Source organism: Podarcis melisellensis (genome assembly GCF_964234715.1).
Source record: "Podarcis melisellensis genome assembly, chromosome: 8".
Lineage (NCBI taxonomy): Eukaryota > Metazoa > Chordata > Lepidosauria > Squamata > Lacertidae > Podarcis > Podarcis melisellensis.
In genome coordinates, this window is record NC_138540.1 from 11472108 (window position 1) to 11478366 (window position 6259).

General features: G+C 46.3%; 1 protein-coding gene across 1 annotated transcript in view; it reads left to right on the forward strand.

The window, feature by feature from the left end:
• The window catches only part of FAM131C (family with sequence similarity 131 member C), a 76721-nt gene that overhangs the window by 48015 nt on the left and 22447 nt on the right, over positions 1–6259 (forward strand). The gene's annotated exons all lie outside the window — the stretch shown is intronic.

Below are 6259 nucleotides of genomic sequence, written 5' to 3' on the forward strand. Positions count from 1 at the left end.
TCAGGGAAGTTTTTAAAGTGTGATATTTTAGTGTATTTTTGGTTTCTATGGAAGCCGCCCAGAGTGGCTGGGGAGGCCCAGCCAGATGGGAGGGGTATAAATAAATTATTATTATTATTATTATTATTATTATTATTATTATTATTATTATTAATGTTCTGCCTTCAAGCATCATGCCTTCGAGGTCCAGTTGCTGGGAAATCCCAAGTAAAGGGGGTGCTTCTTCTTATTATTATTATTATTATTATTATTATTATTATTATTATTTTAGCTAGTAAGCCTTATCTTTATTAAACTGTTGCAACAGAGTCCTCACTCCTCCCATGCAGTGAGGGAGAGAGGCACCCAGGACAGTGGTGTGCAAGGTCTTATATAGACTTTTGAAATTGCCTCCCCTGTCGCTCAAGACCCCCCCTCCAAACATCATACATACATCACAGAAAGAGGTGGTCCCCAGCAGAAATACAACACAGGGGGCGGTCAACAGCAGAAAACCTATCTGTCAAGATACCTGATAATGGTTACTGATTGCTTGACCTGGGTATCCTGGCTATTCTTTTTGAGATGCTAAATACTTAGTTCCTGACTTAGTTGGTCTTTAAGGTGCTACTGGAAGGAATTTTTTTTTTGTTTTGACTATGGCAGACCAACACGGCTACCTATCTGTAACTGAAACTTAGTTCCTGAATCCAGGTCACAGGCTCACCCTATTCATACACAAATATGCCCTAAAAACAGGAGTTGTGAGCAAAGAGACAATGGGAAGAATATCTGAGGTCAATTTGAGAGTCAAAATGGTATCAGGGTTGCTCTCCTGTACTATTTCAGACACGTGGTTTATATACCTTATGAACATATGGTTTATATATGTATGAGACTTTAGAATTCCTATAACACATTTAAAACACATTCAAAGGTTTTAATAAAAAATAATCTCTATTAAATAGTTTCCCAATTGAAATGGTTGTACGATCTCAACATTCAAGCAGAAACCATCCAAATTGGCATGAAATACAAAGTCTTTCTTCTTCCTGTTCCTGAGATATTTGAAGCTGTTAAAAAGGACCAAATGGGGAAATCCTTTTTGATTCCTCAATAATAAGAGGCAGTGGGGTGAGGGAGGCCAGGGCCACAGCCACACCATTTAAAGCGAATGGGATGGGGGGGCGGGATTCTCCCCTATTGCAAAAACTTCACCACCCCAGTCATCAACACGCGAGCCTCACTTCCCATGGCAGGGTTGTTCTGGGGCATATTTGGGGGGGGGGGGAAAGGAAAATAAAAGCTGCAATCCTAGACCCTGTTACCCTATGGAACACAGTGGAACTTACTTTCAATTAAGCCAGTGGATCTTGCTTTTTTCCTGACCGCTTCGGTCAGGGGTCAGTAAACTTTTTCAGCAGGGGGCCGGTCCACTGTCTCTCAGACCTTGGGGGGGCCGGACTATATTTTTGGGGGCAAAATGAACGAATTCCTATGCCCCACAAATAACCCAGAGGTGCATTTGAAATAAAAGCGCACATTCTACTCATGTAAAAACAGCAGGCAGGCCCCACAAATAACCCAGAGATGCATTTTAAATAAAAGGACACATTCTACTCATGTAAAAACACGCTGATTCCCGGACCATCTGCAGGCCGGATTGAGAAGGCGATTGGGCTGGATCCAACCCCTGGGCCTTAGTTTGCCTACCCATGGCTTAGGTGATACCGATGGCTTGCAAAATCCCTCGCCAGCCCAGGACCATCCCATAAATGGGAGCTTCTCATATGCAGAAGAATAAAAAAGCGGAATTTTAGAAATCAGAGTTGCTGGGGAATGATGGATCTGGGAGCAAACGTCTTTCTCGGTTTGTGGACCCTGGGGGGGAAAGGGGGGAGAGGTGGAGATGTCCGTCCTTGATGCTCTGTCCCATGTAGGCCTAGGGCCAACGGCCTGAGAAGCGAGAGGGGCGGAAGGAGTGAGTCACTCTCTGGAAATAGCTGCCCTGACAAAAGACAGGCGCTACTAGCTGGGAGGGTCAGCTGCCTGCCTGCGCCTGGCTTGTCCTCGGGCAGCGACGGTGTGGCCAGTAACCACATCCCATTCGGAGCCACCTTGCCCTTTGGGCAGAAGACAGACAGAAGGATTCCCCCTTGGTGCGAATGGCACCAGGGGACTTCTGCCCAATGGCCCAACATGGCTACAGTTTATTCCCATTCTGTCCCGGCTCCATTCATGGCTGTTGGAACTGCATTCCCCCCCCCCCCCAGCTGAGGAACACACAAAGTTCAGATCAGAGTCAACCCTGACCCCAGCCCAATGCAATTCGGAGCCCTGGGAGGCAGCAGAGCAATCCTAGCTTCAGAATATGACTCGAGTGAGTGAGCCCAACTGCATACTCTAAGAATGTGGGAAGCAAGAACGAAGCCAACGGGATAAATTAGTAGCTGGCCTCAACTGGCCGTGCTCAGCATTTGAATAGCAAGACCACATTCCTGATTCCCACATGATGCACAAAGTTATTTTAACAGATAACAGAATGTAAGAGGAGTTCAGAGCTGCTAACTGCATTCAACAGCACACAAACAAATTTAAAGCCATAATTTAAAGCAGCCGTAACTGAAACCGAAAACAATTAGCAATGCAAACCTTTATGAACAGGGTCACTTGCACCCTGAAGGTCCTTAGAAATAAAAAACAGGTCTCATAGCTGGGGCTCAATGAAAAGAGGGGAGGGGGTGGGTGAAGGAGCCATATTGGGGGGGGAGGGTGTTTCACAAGCAGGACACAACAAAAAAACATGTTTTTTGGGGAGGGGGCGGTAGGATATCTACGGGGAACAAATTCCAGGGCAGGTGGTTGTGTGAGTCTGGGTCCGTCAAAACAGTGGCAAGAGTCTGGTGGCACCTCAGTGGGTTGGATGGTTTTATTTCGCAACTGGTTTATTTTGCAAGGAGACTCGCCGTTCGCTCTTGGGGACATGATCCGAGGAAGGCCTTTTTTGTGAGCTGCAGTGTGTCACAAAGCTCCATACCAAAATGCTTCTGCATGCGAAGGGGGGGGGGGAATCCCCGCCCATAGAAATGAGGACAGCGGGGAGCATATCAGTGCAAAATTTCAAACTGCAAGGATTTGTTTTGATTTGCTGGTGGGGGTGGCAGGAGGCCGGCTGCCTCATCTAACATCTATCCCCAACCCAGATTTTTGGGTGTATAAACAGTGTCCTGAAGGGTGAATTTTTGGGAGGCTGATCTAGCGGATGGTCACACATGTCTTGAAGGGAAGTGTGCCCACCGGCCATTTCATTCTGTGAAGATGCCTCTTGAGCTGCCTGGCAGGCGCCAAGAGAGATACCCCCTTGCTCTGAGGGCACCGCATTAAATAAAGATGGTTTCCCCTGGAACATCTGACTCGGCCAAAATGTGTGGGATTTGTGGGGGGGATGGGACGTGGGGAGGTCGGTGCACTTGCATAAGACTTTGGCCGGCCTCCCTAGTGGACAGGGCAGGTGAGTAAGAGCTGGCCTGTGTTTTGTCTGCAAAACAAGCCGCCGGCGCCTGGTGTTTGGCTCTGGGATGGGTCTGTTTATAGTAACACCAGGCACTCTTGGCATTGTGTTGGTGCAACAGGGAGAGGAGTGTAGAGGTCACTGTGTCCTCTCCCTTTCTGGAGTGGGGGGGGGACGACTGTCAGGAGAGGCAACAGCCTGCCATAATGGCACCAGAAAGGGAATCTACCTGGCCATCACAAAGGCTACACAAAGCGGGATAGGGCATTCGGGGCACGGTTGTCTCAACCAGGGGTCAGCAAACATTTTCAGCAGGGGGCTGGTCCACTCTCCCTCAGACCTTGCAGGGGGCTGGACTGTATTTTTTTTTGGGGGGGGTGAACGAATTCCTATGCCCCACAAATAACTCAGGGATGCATTTGAAATAAAAGCACACATTCTACTCATGTAAAAACACCAGGCAGGCCCCACAAATAACCCAGAAATGCATTTTAAATAAAAGGGCACATTCTACTCATGTAAAAACACCAGGCAGGCCCCACAAATAACCCAGAAATGCATTTTAAATAAAAGGGCACATTCTACTCATGTAAAAACATGCTGATTCCCAGACTGTCTGCGGGCCGGATTTAGAAGGCGATTGGGCCACATCCGGCCCCCGGGCCTTAGTTTGCCTACTCATGGTCTCAATATCTGAATGTTCCACAGGTTAGCCAGGTTAGCTGACTGGAGCTCCAGCTCCATCAGCCCCAAAATCACCCAGAACCATCTGGAAACCCATTGGATCAATCAGCCTCTGAGGCTGTCCACCCACCCTGCTCTGCAGAGGGCAAAGGGTACTGAAAGCCTAAATTTCAGCAGGAAGTGATCGGACCATGACAAGTGACTGATGTTAACATCCTCCCACACGCTTTCCAATCACCTGACCGGTTGAGAAAACAAGGTCCAGAGTGTGGCCAGTCACATGCATTGGCCCGTTGACATGTTGGGACAGCAGCCCCATAATTATCATGGCAGCCATGAAGTCCTGAGCCACCCCAAAGCCAGACACCTGGCCTTGGATACTGAAGTCCTCTGAAAGCAGCAGACTGGGAGTCCTCCATCGTGCCTCCAAGACCAGCTCCGTCAGCTCAGGCAGGGCGACTGCTGGGCAATAAGGTGGGTGCTAAACAAACAGAATCCTCAACTGGTCCGATCACCCAGTGCCAGGAACACACACACAATATCCCCCCACAAATGGACAGAGAGCCAGGAAAGAGAGAGGATCACTAAAGACCACAGCAACTCCTGCTCCCCGACTCTCAACTCTTCCTTTCCCCCCCCCCAGTAAATTTTTATTATTTTCTTTACACACTCAAGTACGGTACATTAATCAACATATAAACCATTTTGCTCTGCCAAGCTTGCAACTTCCCTCCTTCCCTTCAGCTGGTGTCCCTTATCAAAGCCAATCGCGTATTTTAACTTTTTACCTCTTATCGACATTGTAGGAATTACTTCAGTCCTGCTAGTGTCTTTAAATTTTAAATATACAATAAATTTACTCCAATTGTCCTGGAATTTGTGATTGTCCTGATCCCAAATCCTGCTGGTCAGTTTGGCTAACTCTGCATAGTCCATCATTTTCACCTGCCACTCCGCAATAGTAGGCATTTCTTGTGATTTCCAGTTTTGGGCCAACAAAGACCTCGCAGCAGCTGTGGTGTACAAAAATAATCTTTGGTCTGATTTCTTAATCTCCTTTCCCATCAAGCCAAGCAAAAAAATGTTTCTGGCTTTTTAGGGAAAGTATATTTTAATATTTTCTTTAGTTCGTTATAAATTGTTTTTTTTTTTAATAATATTTTTTATTGCTTTTTTCCAAGGTCAAATACATCGTCAATGATCCAACAAAAGCGGTTTTACAGAAGGAAAAAAAGAAAGATTATTAGACAAGAAAGAAATCATACTTTACAAACGATTTTTCTTAATCCACTGGACTTCCCCACATCCTCCATCCCCTGCATCTTTTTCAATAAAGAAAGTTAACAGCAAATTAATACCTTGTTTCCTGTGTTTTTATACTTTCATCAATTGTATTTTGGATTTAGGGTAAATATTATTGGTTCACATTTCCAACAGTCCTAAAGATAGAAACCTTACCCTAGACTTTAGTCCTTTCACGATCATAACTTAAATTCCAGCAAAATCAAAGTTTGACATCTGAAGCTTGTTATCTAAAGACTTAACAAATTCTCAACATTCATATAACTTATAATGTCTTTGTAAATAGTCCTTAAATTTTTTCCAGTCCCCGTTATAAATTGACTCCCAAAATGTCTTTACTTTATCACAAGTCCACCACATGTGACAGAATTCTCCATCCACTTCTTTAGGTTTCCAACATTTTTTGTCCCTCATCCTATATATTTTTGCCAGCTTTACACAGGTGGGCGCAGCTGATCCAGACCAGATCAGCCTCCTCATTCGTAATACGATCATGGATGAGGAGGGTCTTACTCAGAGCCCTTACTAAGGGCTGGCATTCAGCAACCGCAGCCGCAGCCGCATACCCAAGCATGGCACAGCATCAAAGGCAGGCTCCTCCTGAGCATGAGAGAGGAGGAGCCGTGGCCATTGAAGCTTTGCGGTGCTGGGCAATGACTCCTGCTGATAATGTATGCCCAACACGTGTCACACACATGATGTCACAGGTGTATGTCACACGGCTTGGCCCCTCCAGTCTTCGGGCCAAGGTGGTGCTTCTGGCTGGCACTAACTGCCCCTTAC